The sequence below is a fragment of the Falco peregrinus genome, chromosome 11 (genome assembly GCF_023634155.1).
Source record: "Falco peregrinus isolate bFalPer1 chromosome 11, bFalPer1.pri, whole genome shotgun sequence".
Lineage (NCBI taxonomy): Eukaryota > Metazoa > Chordata > Aves > Falconiformes > Falconidae > Falco > Falco peregrinus.
This window is the reverse complement of record NC_073731.1, coordinates 20,456,916-20,472,678: the sequence shown is the minus strand read 5'-3', so window position 1 is coordinate 20,472,678 and position 15,763 is coordinate 20,456,916.

Here is a 15,763-nt window from a genome sequence, read left to right as displayed (position 1 = left end):
TCAAGACAAATAAGACGAAGGGATTCTTTCAGTGATGTTTGCCATATGTGCTAGAAGGCAAAATCCACTCCTGCTTTTGTTGGGCAAAACACAAAACTGTATCAAAACTGTAGGGGGAGAGTTAGAAAAATAACATAAACACACAGACTTGCCAGCACATTCACTCCAGGATTATATGTAGATTTTTTTGTTTTATATCTATTTATATACTTCTATCTAGTACCTTTTTACTTTTTCTTACTGCAGCAGTTATTTTGGGAGTCAGATTGAGATCAGTCTACCAAGCATGGAGGAGCTGGGAATGACCAGGAACCCCCAGCCTGTCACTATAAAACCCGTCCATGTGTGCAGATGGTGAGGACAGGCTTTCTATGTGGCAGGTATAGAGCTTTTGTTGCTAGAGAAAGTCGTGGTGGCAGATGTGGTTGCTATCCAAAGAAAAGACCAGGAAATCTCACAAAGATTGAATAGCTGATGTCTCTTGTCCTTGGGGTCACCACCAGGAACCCTGGCCAGATTGCCCGGACACACTCACCTTGGTGCCTGCGTGCTGTCTGGATTACATGGACACATGCGACTTGGATCCTGTGAGTATGTGAGTGGCAGTGTGAGTGAATGAAAACAGCGGTTTTTTAGCTCAGGTTCCTCTTTACCACTTCCAAAATAATCATGGTTCAGCTTTCCACATTGCTGCTATAATCCTGCAATATTAATTGCTACAGGGGTAGCATATCTGAGCCCACACCATGAACAGTAAAGGCAATCTAATATGTCATGAAACTCCTGAGTAGAAAGGGAAAGGGTGGGGATGGGGTGGTGTATATGGTTTTGTTGTGCTTTTTTTGCCAGCATGAAACAAAAGAAGGAACTTTCTTTGATACATCTCTTCATCTTTAGATGCTACTTGTTGGTGAGATAGCAGTTCACTATGAAAGCAGTACAATAAAAAGTATTGTCTAATAATTAGGCAAGAATGAGCCCTAAACTTGGCTGTTATTCCAGAGAGGGGTGAAATGCCAGAAATAGGCAACAATTCAATTGCCCTCTACCCAAAGAGCTTGCTGGCTCTCAGGATATCAATAAAAGTATCTTTGTCTAAACATACGCAAGCCCACAAGAAAAGAATCTGTAATTTAATTATTGCTTCCAGGAACTCAATTACACATTGATTTAAATTTAAAATTCAAGGATGCAGGTAATGCAAACTCACATATAAGAAAGAACTGCCAGATGGTATATAGAAAACCAAAGCTGAATATAAAAGAAAACTGTGAAGTTTCCAGAAAATTCTTAAGTGTCCTGTAGCTTTCCATAGCAATGTTGGAATTTGTTACAGTTACACAAGACACTGGCAGACTTCAGCACAAAGCATTTTGGTTGAGTAACTATAAACTTGGGGTGCTGAACCCTCTGCATATCACTCCAAGTGATCAGTGCCTTGATTCTGGGCAGCCAGCACAAAGTACAACCAGTCATAAACAATTTATAGCTATGACCTAAAGAAGCTGGGTATGAACCTTTCAGACAGTGTAGTTTTAGCTACAAATCATTACTTTGCAATTTAAATTATAAAGGTATGGACATGCAGGTCAGGGAACTAGATTCTTACCTTTCCTTTGTGCCCCTCTTTTCCCCATGCAGCCTTATCTGACCCTTAAGGGAGTCAAGGCAATATCACTGGGCAAACTTATGTGTACTTCCCCATAAAGATATATAGGAAAATAAAGCAAATTCCATACCATCCCTTATACATCATTAAGGAGAGCTATATGAATGAGAAAACTCCAGTTACGCTTGCCCTAAACCTATCTGCCTTGCACAAAAGAAGTCTATGTTTTCCCTAAATTGCTTTACTTGCCTGTGCAGTAGGAAAATGGGCTGGTAGGGGAAGTCCCAAATTTATCACCACTTTGTAGTTCACAAAGATGGTGTTGACAGGTTTCTCCCTAGCTGGAATGAGCTGAGCGGTCTGCCTACCCTGTCCAGCCAGGCTTTGTGCATTTTCAATTATGTCTCTGGTGCAGAGCACCCACAAAAAATAGGTCTCGTTCTCTAATTGAAAGGAGTATAACTGACTGGTGTCCAATGTGCCTTTCTGTGTCTACATAAAAATAAAATTATAAGAAAGAAACTTGATGCATGTGCTCAGAAGAAACAGAAGTCCAAGCATCCATAACGCTGCCTTTTCACCATGACCCTCATTCACATACATGCACATAGAAACACCAGATACACCTATCTATCTATCTGTCTATCTAACTGTCTCTATATCTGTCTATTTACACATACCTAATTAAATATGTCAACTTAATATGGTCTGTTAATCTGAGGGCCACTAGGGAACACTTGCAGACATCGAATGGTTTCCAACAGATAGGATCCATCCTCTAAAGCCTAGACTTCGCAAAAAAAAGTTATTTTTTGATAGATTTCTGACTTCTAATTCTTTGAGACCTATGCCTGAGGAATTATTTTCTCAAGAAATCATTGTAGAAATGGCTTTGTGCTATTACTTGCCCAGAGATTTTGCCCAGGAGAGGACAGCGCATCATCACAAAAAAAAAAAAAAACCAAACCAGCAAAATAACAAAATATGCTAGACACATATGACTGCATAAAAAAAACCTTATTACATTGTCTAGTACACCAGGGATACTTAACATCATTCATTTCAGTACTTGTTGCATTAAGATATCAGCTGGTTTTGTATAACAAATTGCTAATCATTGCAAAAACCCCTCAAACCTTCATCAAATATATTTTAAGCTGAATGCATTAAGTGGAGAAGGGAGGGTGAAGTCAGAGAAGTTCAAACAGAAGCTTTGTAGGATCAAACAGAGACCATTTGCTGATTTGGTAGCTCTACGACCTTCTGGGCTACATCATGTTCTCCACAGGACGATACTGTAGCAGCTTTCCTTAAAACACAGCTTTAAAATGCTTCTTTTGTTATGAATGACATGAGAAGGCAGAAGGGGAGGGGAGATAACACAGCCTGAGGCAGAACAACATTTCCTGCTCATAGTATAATGAGTGCTCCCTGCTTTCAGGTTGGTGAAAAAGGAATAAAATGTAACTTCGACAGAAAGATGGCAAGTTACATTACAAGTAAGTTTCAAAACATTTTTCACACTCCCCTATCCTTCCAGAGAGTGACTGGAATAACATGTTACAACAGTGATTTACAGGTTAATAACTGTAATAATTTTTCATCAATGTTAATAAATAGACCACCTGTATTCAATTTAAGAAAGTATAAGCAGTAACAGCTTTGATTTAACAATGTTACTTCTTAGGAGCATGCACCTTAAGCATAGAGCTTTTCTAATTTTGCTTTGGAAATGGTACATCCACCCAGGGAAAAAATATTTTGAGTTTTATCTGGTTAGGAGAAAATCACAGAATAACTATGTCCTTAGAAAGGCTGTATTAAGTTAGTTAAAATAGATTATAAGGAAATGGTTATATTGGGGGCACATACATGAATGAAATATTTCTTTTAATTACTAATTATCCATCATTCATTCTTAAAAATATAGAACCATTCAAGCATTATCTACCTATGCCCAGTTTTCTTTAAAAGTTGATGTGTTAGATAATGGACTGGAGTTCTATATTCTGAAAGGTGTTACAAACCATTTTGAAGGGCTAAATTCCAATTCAAAGGATCTTGGCAAGCTGGAAAAATGGTCTAAAATCTGAAGGCAGCATTTAATACAGGTAGATGCACATGAGGTTCATGGCGGATTATGGATTAATTGTGAGTCAACAATGTGAGCATTTTCCACACAAATTTTTCAAACTGAGAAAAGTTACATGTAACATATGGAACATCATTATTGTGCTCCTCTCACTGTTGATCAGATCTGAGCTGGTGCTTTCAGCACTGCAAATGAAAGACATGGAGATAACTGGGGAAGGGCCCCAAGGAGAGCAGGAAATATAGAGAGGGTTTAATGTGCATATAAATGAGATGGAAAAGCTGAAGGTTCTCTACCATGTCTCTTCTAAAAGACTGAAGCAGAAAGAAAAAGGAGATTGAAAGGAGATAAACTGACAACTTTCCAGTGACAGACAGCACGTGGTCAGCTGTTCCTCCTGATCACAGTGGTAAGAAAAAGAAGAAATGTGCTTAATTTGCATTAACAGCCATTCAAATTAGCCATTAGGAAAAGCTTGTCGATCTGCAAAAATACTGAAGAATATGGGAAGGCACGGAATTTTCTTCTTTAAAATGTTTTCAATGGATATTAAAACATCACTGACAGCTGTCTGTCCTTGTAATTTTGAATTTATCCTTCTGCAGAAGTACAGACCAGATGACCTCTAGAGGTCCCTCCCAGTTCCTCATCTCCGTGAAGCTATAGGGAGCTCTGAGCTTGCAGGCAAAGGAAACAGTAACAGCTACCGAGTAACAGCTCGACTTCGTTGAGATTTTTTTTTCATCCCTGCCACTGGCATACATCCATGTTCTGAATTTACATGCTGCTGAATTGCATCCAAGTAAGTGTCTACACGTAGTTACAAATATGTCCTGTAAGCCAAAATAATTGTTTCTTTTAATATGAATCATCTTGAAGAGCATTTTAATATTATAAATGAGAAAGTTTCTAAAAATATATTATGCCCTATTTGGCATGGTATTATAAAAATACCACGGTATTAGATTTGAAAATGTCCCCTCCATGCCAAGTCTTAACCAAGTTGACTAGTGTATCTGAGGGCAGAATCTGGCCTACTGTAATTAAATCCAAACGTTGCATCAGAGTTTAACTAGTGCAAGACCTTGCTTTTTGGTGTAAAGACAGTGGAAATTTCTATTGTCTTTTTTCAATGTTTTTGGACTGCTACAGCCCTTCCATAGGTTTTAAACATACGATGGACACAATCCAGAAGTAATATATCTGCCCAGCATGAAAGAATAATCATGGGTCAGTGGGATTTGAAAGGCAGAATTTACAGCTAGAACTGAGTTTTTCCCTTCCTACTTCCTGCTCTCCGTGTTTAGAAAGAACAGACCCTGATGCTAGCTGATAGAGAATTACACCTGAAAAGTATTGATAACACTTAATACAAATTCTGAATCACCGCATGAGGACTCATCCACGAGTGCTTATATATTTCTTGGCTGTTACTCCAAAGGTAACTGCTGACCTTACAGCAGCCCACTGTCAGTGGAACACAAAGCGCTGGATTCTCTGTTTGCTAAGTTCACTTTCCCAGTCTTATAGATTGCAAAACAGAATTTTCTTTGGGAGGTTTATCCTGTGCTGTTTGAAATGTTACCGGTATAACACTGGCAAGAAGGCTAGCATGGGATAGTCACTCCAGGTTAGCTAGAAAGATTATTTTCTTTAGTAATCATTACAAGAAGGTAAATATGTGGAGTAAGAAAAGGAGGACAGGGAATTGATAAAGATATATAAAGGTAATAATGAAAAAAAACACTTGGAAGAGTGAAGCTCTACTGTGTTGCATTCCCCACTTTCAACTAGTTTGAAGCCCCAAAAATCTCCACCATTTTAACTTGAAGCGTAATACAGTGATTTAGGATAAGGGATGTCTTTCCCCTTGGGTGTCTTTGTGCTTGAAAAGTCGTCTCATTTTTCAGGATCTAATAGGGTAAATTTACACTGAGTACAAAGTGAAGGGCAGACCCCTTCCATTGTATTATATTTGCTTGTTCCATCAGGAGGGTTGAATCTGCTGAGTGAATGAGGAAATGATCTCTGGGAACCACAGGACTTCTAATCAGAAATTATAACTTAACATCATCTTGGCATGGTTTTCCCATGGACTGTGTTATTGCCCTTATTGGGGAGTTTTCCACAATCCTGCGGAGAATAAGAATAGGCTTGGTGCTTTTTGGTTGAAAGTATACTCCCAGCCCTGCCATGGTTTGGGCTTGGCTCAAAAGAATATGTTTTAATTGAAAAATGCATTTTTTGGAAAAGTGTATCCTGGAGGCATTATCCAAATACTTATTTTCATGGGGAACAGCTGTTGGAAGCAAGCTGGGCCAGGACATGGCTCCATTTTACTGGCTTACAAAACCACTTTCCTTAGTACCCAGGATGGGTGGCAAATCAGGTAGAAGACTGTCAGATAAAAGCTGTAAAAGCTATAACATTTGGTCTACTGTGAGCTAGAATTCTATAAAAAAAATTTTAGGAATTGTTCTTCAATCTGTAACCCAGATTCTGTTTTCAAAATAGGTGTTAATTCAGCATACAAGTGAGCAGTGAACATCATTGTGACTACACTGCAACTGTGAAGACAATCGGTCACGTGCTAAATGATAGAGACTCTCTACAAAAATTATGGTACATGCCAATTTTCAAAATTGCTCTAGAACTTCATTATAATTTGATTTCATAGCTTGAAAGAAAAGGTTTTGGCAAGCCAATTAATATATCATTCACCCTGTATACAGCCAAAAATGGTAACTTAGTCATATTTAGAGTAATATAGAATAGAACAGAATGTTTCAATTGGAAGGGACCTGCAACGATCATCCAGTACAAGCACAAAGTCTAACCAAATCCAAAGGCAGCTATTCAAAGTGTTTGACTTTTGATGGATCACCTTTATGCTTCAGAAACATCATAAAACTTCATTCAAATTTTGCCTGTTTTGATCACTCGTATGAAAAATATTTAAATAGACATAGTAGAACTAATGTAGTTGGCCTGGGATATTATCAGATGTACCCATTCATAACAAAGAGAAGTAAAAAAGTTAAATGACGTTGTATGTTCCTGTTTCTATTCTGTATTGCTTATGAGAAGGCCAAGTTCTCATTCAAAAAATTTCTCTCAAAAGAACTGATGGGCAAAATTTGACAAGTAAAAAAAGGTTGAGTGAGAAAGAAATCAGCCACTCATGCTAACAGACTATTAAATCCTTAAAGATAAACAGAGACTGATATCAGAAACTGATAAAAGAATCTGACTGATAGTACAAATATAGCAGCACTTAAGGAATTCAAAAGAATTCCTGAATCCCCTGGATATACGTAAAAGGATATGCCAGGCAATGTAGGGTGTCTATATCCCATACATTGGAGTGCTAAAAGATTGAAGGGGAGGGGAGGTGGAGGAGGATGAGAAGGTTCAGCAGTAGATTAAATTAAGACTTGGAAAGATGCCTCTTCTAAGCCATATTAAATACAGAAAAGGTCAACATTTTTGGCATTCAAACCAAACCTAAATGAGAAAGGTTCAGTACTGTGCAACTCCTGTAATATTCTGTCACCTCTTTAGCAGCTAGAAAAGATGTTATCAGTAGAGGCAAGAATGCAGAGGAATGTTCTTGGAGGCTTAAGGCAGATAAAAGAAAGGAATAAGATGTCACTTCATTATTATTTTTTTTTCCTGAGGTCAAAAAGAACCAGAAAAGACACAAATTTTATAAAATAGGTGCCTGAACAGAAAATGTTATTCCAAAGGGAATGAAAAAGGAGAACAAAATATATCCTTTAAAATAGTGAGTCACTCTGTCAAAACTATTTCTCTCTTGACCTTTCAGTCAGGATGCCAGTGATGTGGAACATTAGTTGGTATAAATACATGACTGGTCATGTGATATTCAGATGTGATAGTCTAGTCATAGCAAACGGAGAGGTGGGCGGAAGTGACAGAAGAATCTAAGATGGAATTAAACAAGCCCCACAGATTTATCCTTCTGTGTAGCCATAAATGAAAATCATGTATTTAAATGGCACCCTTTTGCAAGCCTGGGGATACAAGGCAAAGGTAACACTGTCAGCCCACACACTTTAGCAGAGCATATGGAAGCGTCTTGGTTCACACTAACTAACCAAGGCTCACCGGAAGAGGCAGAAATAGTTACAGCTGCTTTATCAGGATAATAATCATCCTAATTATAAGGGTAAAAATGTATTTTTATATTGTCTAGTTAGCACAAAAGAGGCCCAGAGTCTGGAACTATATTTCAGCCACTGCCCTTAAATGGACTGCATAGTAGGTTACAACAGCTAAACCTTTGCTTCTGTTTTATTGCCTCAGTCACAAGGTTTTAAGCTCTATTTATACAAGTGGTTTGAGTTATAAAACACACATTATTACTTATAAGTAATTGAAAATAGCCTCCCAGACAAACAGAGATCTGGCCACCTGAACTGTAAGTTTGCCTAGCAAAACTATAATTTGATAGGTGTGCGACAAATGGTAGATATCCGGCACTAATTCTTCTGCATGTCATTTGATACAAAGATGTAAGGAAAACAGTAGCAGAAGTATACACAGTTTTTTTGAGTTTAAGTCACTAGGAAAATTATTGGGAAATTGCAAATGTCTCCCATTAACTTTTTAACGTTATTAGTATGTTTTCAATTTAGCTGACAAGCTCCTCCTTTGCAGGTCCTCCAGGAATGTTTAGAAAAATAAGTTACTTGATAAAATGTTTCCATGCAGAATTTGGTTTCAGCTATGCAGTAAAATGTACACACTCGAGGGCAGACTTAGGCTTTTTCCTCTTTAGGCTGGTAGAAACTGGAAACGTTAGAGAAAAAATGTTTTGCTCTCCTAAAGATACTTTTTTAATAATGCGTCTCACATACCTAAAAAGAAGTAAATATGGAAGCTAAAATTTGCAATAAGAAAGAAAAATATTCACATTGAAAGGTGTAAAGAAATTTGAATGACTCAGGACTTAATCCTGCTGCTGTTGAAGTCAAAGCAAATTGTTTAAATCAAATTGGACCTCTTTCTAACACAGGAATAGGGGCAAGTACATCTGGAGTAACTCGAATAAAACCTATCCCAAACATGTGGAATTTTCTGTGGCTGTAGAGGATCGGGGCCAGCTTTAAGTCATCTTCTGTTTCTGGTAAGGCTTGGCAAAATTTTCAAAGTCAACTGAGTGTCCTTGAAGAGACTTAAGCACTTCAGAAACTTTTACTCCATACCTTTTTCCAAACCACTTTTGTGTATTTTCCTCCAACATATGCCTTTTAAATCGATGCCATGAGTGCACTTTGTACTGGAATGCAGCTGGCAGCCGGCAATATAAATAGCTACTCTGCTTAATTACAAAAGGAACGTTGTTTTCTTTTAGACTCCTAGCATCATCAGTATAAAAATCCTGTTTCAGAAAATTTCAAATTCTTTACATGTTCTTTTAAATGAACTTTACATGTTCGTTTAAATACTTCCAAGTATGAATTCTAGCAGATGAAGTATGAATTTAGGGTAAACATCAAAAACAAGTATTTGTGTTTTCTTTGCTGCAGGGAGTGGCTTTCAGTAAAAACTAGGATAATAGATCTAAAACTCCATAATCAGCATGGTTGCATGTCATGCTAGCAATTGTTTTGAGTGGAACTTACCTTCAACTCCAAAGAAAAAGTCTGCTTTCAAAGTTTTGTCATGATATTGCTCTACCCCAGTTACTATTGCCCACCATGAGAACTGCAAGCTGTGCCATAGAAGGCAACCAGCTAAACCTTAGAACAGCTAGGAAGGGAAATGCTGCTGTTACTACTTTACAGAGGGCTGAATGGAGTCAGAGAACAAGTTACATCCCTTCACGCTCTCCATCAGACCGTATTGAACATCACAGGGTTGACTTACTTCCTTAACTCATGCCCAGGGTAACAGAACTTCATGCATGTGTGCACACAGCCCACAACCTCCTAAAACATAATTAAGATGCTTTCACTGATTAAAAATAAACATTTTTGGTTTTGACCATTATAAGCATTTCTCAGTCTACAGGATGAGTAAGACTTGAGCAGGGTTGGCTAAGCAAGCACAGCTGGCACTAACATCAGCTTTATTCTACCCTGTGGCTGTAGATGAACACATACCACTAACATCAAGCGGATCTGCAGGTGACAGCCTGTTGTGCAGACCTTTTTCCTGGGCTGAAGCATCCGTCCTGTTTGGAAGTGTTCAGGGCCAAACTGTGCAACCCTCACTGAGGCATGGTTCCAGTTGGCTTTGTCAGCAGCATTGCCTGAGCCAGGGCTGCCAGGGCGTTCTTGTTCATGGCAGCATTGCCACTAGCCCCCTCCCAGCGGAGCCCGCAGTAGGCAAACGTCTGTGGTCTTCAGGACCACCTAGAGGACTCAGGGACAGCAGCACTGTTGCAACGTGTGCTACTTGCTGCTTTTAATTAGGCAGACTTCTTAGAACAGGGCAAAATTTTCCCTCTTGGAAAACACTGAAAAGTTTAACATTTCAAAAACTCTTTGGAGCCTCACTGAACTTCAGCAGAGCACAAGTTTGAAAGGTGTGGTTTTCCTTCAGCACTGCAAACATCTGAGACAAGGAGGCACCGAAGCCTGATTTCCAAACCAATTATTTCCCAATAAGCATCTGAATGTGTTATTTGAACAAACTTTTTAGCCTTTTAAAGTTTGCCCACCCATCCCTCAATTGATCTACTCTTCAAAGCTCTGTGGTTATTTAATACAGCAGAGTCCTGAAATCATGCTGGTGAAGCAGGGCAGTATGGCTTAGTCACCATATTGTGATCAAAACTGTACTGTGCATGAAGGAACACACACCAGAACCACATTTTCTATTTGAGCATTTTGTTTCAGAAATCAAACTGTCTCATTGACCTCAGTTTCTTATCATCAGTACCTAATCTGAGAAGACTACTAAATGGTCTGGACAGCTCTGAACACCAGCATTGGGGCTACATCATGCTATGCAGCCAGCACCTAGGGACAAGGGTGGCCAGGGTGGGTGGCCCTGCAGCTTTGAAGTCTTCCAGCAAGTTCTAGTCTTTTTCACCGTTGAAAAGAAAGTATAATCTGGATCCTCTGGACGTTAGTTTTGCAGGACATGGTTTCTCTAGCCTAAATCACAGACCACTCTTCAGATGTGTCCGAGCTATCAGTTTGCATTCTCTTCGTAGCCAAAGAGAAACTTTAGTATGATTTGCTTTACTACTTCATGGAGGCATTAACCATGCCCTCAGAGCACTGCCTCTTCTGTACTGACTATAAATTCCATGACTAGTTCACATACTGACAACTAGGAAGTGTGAAGTTATGAGCAAGGAGTACATCCTCTCTGAGTAACCTTTTGAGAATGCCCCATTAAGAAGGCTGGGATGACAACCTCAGATATTGACACATACAGTGAAAACACCTATCTTTAGCTACATTAATCTGTTCCCTGTTTGGCCCCATTCACTACTTTTCCTCATCGTACAACACCCTCACAGCTCCTCCTTCAAGTTTTTTACCTACCTCAAAACTCTACCTCCTTCTTAGGAAGCACAGACTACTTATGCACATGATATACCCCTTGCTATTGTTGTCAAAACCTCTTCCACTCCTCCTCTGTAAGATTTATATCTCAGCTGATCTCTGAATTTAATAAAAGCTCTCCAAGACTTCATCTTTTGTCAGTCTCATTCCCCACGGAGTGCCATTTCTTCTAACATGCTGGAATACTTTGGACTACCATTACCAATAATTTTCTAGCTATTCAAAATCTTATTCCCATGCTCACTGGGACAAGTCACTTCTCACAGGAGGGTAAAATATGTTTTTATTTGTTGTCAGCTCTCAGACACACTGTGTCAAACAGTTGTACACAAACTGGTGCCTTTGCAAGGCTGCCAGAAGAATCACACCACATAAGTTTTGCTACCTTCAGAAGGCTATTCAGACAGGAAAAAATATAATCTCATTTTCTAGTCTTTTGACTTAAGGTGGTTTTGTTGCTACCTGTGGTGCCTGGAGCTACGAAAGATTTGAGCCTTTAGGCCCTCCTAGGTCAGACCTTCCTTGGGTAAATATTCAATAGGACACTGAGGACAGAAAAAAAGAGCTCTGGCAGGAGAAAAAAAAAAAAAAGTCTCATTCTTTCACTAATAGACAAGTACTTACTTTCATTCGTGGTTCCTTTCAGTTCAGGGACAGGACAGAGCCCAGTAGGAATTGGAAACAGAAAGGACACTCTGGGTACTACTGTGTGTTTCAGGATGAATCACAGGGATGGGAAGAAACATCAGCAGAGTGTGATGGGGCACCCTGGGCCTCAGATCCTACCACAGCAGCTACAGAATCAAAACTCTTTTTGAAGAAGGGCACCACTTTCAGCAGGGTGAGGAGGGCAATCCCCTCCCCGCAAAAAATAGGTCAGTGATCAGAGCTAAAGCATCTTTGCCGACTGTAAGGTATCTCCTCAAATGGAGGAAGAAAGAATGATGTTGCTTAAAATCATTCCATTGTGTCAAATGACTTTATCATACTCCTATGTGATGCGTTAAAAAAGACTGGGTTTTGCAAATGATACACTGTAGAGGAAGTTAAAATGACTACAATAAAACCAGGAAAGATTCCTATGGAGAAAGGTGAAATGATAAATAAAGAGAAAATCAAATCATGCTTACAATGAGAACTGGAAGTTGCAAATAAGAGGTGGGACATCTTCATCTAAAATATCAAGCTAAAGTATTTCTGACACTTTAGAAAACTTTGATAATATAATTGCACTCATTTATTTGCCTATCCTGGCATTTTAAAATTCTGGTGTGTGCAGGAAGTGACAAAATACCATAAAAGAACTTATGTCTTAATTTCTCTGGCTGATTGTGAGCAGGGAATTACCAGAAATAACATGGGACACTTTTCTTACATTTGCAAGCTGATTAAGTAAAACAAAGGCAGCCCAACTTCTGTAACTAGTGCTGAGTTAATACCTGTGATCTGACGTTTCTTAGAGTTGAGTAGATAATTTCCTGATATTATTAATATAGAAAATTAAGATGAGAGATGGCAGATCTAACAGTAAATGCCAGGGACCATAAAGTCTGGGTTACTTTTCTTTTCCACCATTGTTTTGCTCTGTGACCTCGTGAAAGGGCACTTTCCCTCTTCAGTTAGCTTTCCCTTCATGAAACAGCGACAATAACACTTCATCACTTGACATAGTGAGTATTACCACATAACATGCATTCTTTTAATCAAATATGAAGATACTGGCTAATATTTTGATGAGTAAAAGAGAATTCATCTTCTTGACCCAACTCCTGGGTCATCTTATTATTTTATTTGATGGCATTTTTTAGCTAAGAAATACTTATTTTCAAATTGGACCGTTTCAGTCATGCTGTATCTTTATTGCTTCTGTAGTCACTTATCCCGGACTTTAATTATTGATGTTGTCTAAAATATAAAATTTAAATAATGTCTGATAAACTTATTCTAACACAAAGTCAGTACAAAAAGCATTTTTTATATAAGAATTTCTTAGCCAAAATCCCTCCATGTATAATATTTGTGTTTAGAAAACTTGGGAGTCCCAGAGCCAAAATAACCTGCCGTTTGAGATGCAGCAGTCCAGACTCGTTACTCAGAGAAACAACCACAAGGTGGAGATGTTACAAGCTCTTACTAGCAAATATAAAGAAAGCATAGTGCCCAATACTGATTTTTTCAGTTTTTATCTAATGCTATAGGATCATATTTTAAATTACAATTGTCTCTAGCTAACAATTATAGTGCAATAAAAGTAAAGAAAGTCTGTAATATCAAAATAATTAAAAGGAGGACCATTTCTATCTTGACCTTGAAATTAGTTCCTTATATTTTATAAAATTTAATGTTACTAATTCGATTATTTCTTTCTATGAAGGAACATTATTAATGTCCGTGAAATACATTGTGTATTTGCTATTTATATAGCTAGACAACAAGTCAGCTTTGCACAGCCATCCAAATACCCCTTAAGACCTTCACGCAGCCATGCAGAAACTATCTTGACTTCAACTGTAGGAGGGAGAGAGCAGAGAGCACAAGCTAGTGTGCTGTATTTCAGCTCCCATGTATACATCCATATGAGTGAATGTCACCACCTCCTGCCATAGCCACAGTATAGGAACTGCAGGTAAGAACTGCATCATGCTCAGCAAACTCTCAAAAGAGGTAAAAGGCAAGATTCTCAATCAATCACATTCACAAGGATAAGGAAGAGAAAGAAATAATCCTAGCGTGTTTATATTCTCTACCCAGTAGTCAGAGCACTATGTAGGCAAGGAAAATATGCATTTAACTCCTTTCCTGGAATCTTTAAAGTAGAAATTTGACTACAACATTCTGACCAGTTAGGAAATATTCTTACAAAATGGAAGATACAGATACCGAACTCCACTTTGAATAAAAGAGGAAGATTGTCTAATTATTATATTGGAAGAGGTGTAAAAGAGTAACCACCACCTTCTCCTAACCTACATGATTTTTAACTGCTTCTGTGAATCTAGATTCCAACTTCTAAATGATTCATCTTTATAATTTTCAAAAACATTGATCTTCCATTGCCCACATTTTTGGCAGTACAAATATTAGAAGAGTTTTATAAGATTGCTCTAGAATACTGGAGTTTCTAGGAATTACAGGGTTTTCTATACCCATAGAATAGTCTACCAATCTGTAACCCCTTTTGCTCCATTTTTTAAATCTCTGCTTTTTGTACAGACTATAGGGATATGTCCTGCAGGATTTTCCAAAATCTAACGTGCTACAGTTGCCAGCAATTTAAGGTTTGCAAATGCAATAAATGCTTTCTGTAGGAACAGAAATTAATCTGACTTTGAAAAGTATGACCTATCATTCTGAAGGATTTTTACACCACGATTCTGAGACAATTAAGTCATATGAGGTATTTTGAGACATGAAAGAATCTTTGGAGAGTAGTAGTGGTGTTACCTACATCTGTTAAATTTAAAACCTCCAAATCATTTAAACTTAGGCATAAGTCATCTGCTCTTTTCCTGGAGATACAATCTGATAAAGAACGAACTAAAAAGTTCAGGAATCATCAGAGTTCTGTGTCTCCATAAAATATGTTACAATGCTATATAACTGTTGGCTAAAAGTTGTTTATATGTTACATTTATTGTAAATTTACATTTATTGTAAATTTATGTACAGCTATAACTTCCGGAGCCAACTTCTACCAAGCTCATCCTTCAAACCAGCAAAAATTATCCCTATGGAGTTCTCATATTACAGAAATATTATAGCTATGTGTTATGGGAAGTAAAGAAATAGAAATTAAAAGAAATTTGCTCCTGTGTTTCACATATTCTGTTTGTGCCTCTCAGTGTTCTTCCTCTGTAGTAATTAGGTTATCCTGAATTAGGATAATGTTGACGTATGTTTTATGTTATATGTATATATTTATCTATAAAAAAAAAGTTATTTCCCTGGTTAATTTTTAAAAATGTCTGATTTAAAATGCTAGATTCTTACTCCTTCTTTATGCTTTTACTGCATATATTACTTTGACTTTAAAAACTGGATAATGAAGATAGAATAATTGCACAATACCAAAACCAGACAGTAAAATATTAACTTTAGGTGAAACACCCTCCCTTGCAGAAGCCAGAAGACAACTCATATATTGCTTAAGTGTACAGGCTGCAGCTGGCACTCCCCTCAAATTCTCTATCAAGCCCCAGAATGAAGTACTTAAGAGGCTGATCCAGACAAGTAAGGGATGGAAATAAGACGACAGTTACTGCAGGAGGAAAAAGCACATTTTCTTTTTCTTCTTTGTTTTTTATGTCAGTCTCCATATCCAGAGCATTTGCAAACACAATAGACCTAGTAGTGTCAGTTTTTTTCTTATTATCAGTACATAAACCCGCAATTGCACATTCATTATGAGTCACTACACACTTCTGCATGAATAACTGTAGATAGATGCTGTTCTCTGAAAACTGAAAAATGCAGCCACAGCCTTTTGTAGCCCAGTTAAGGAGGCCCACTGAATATATG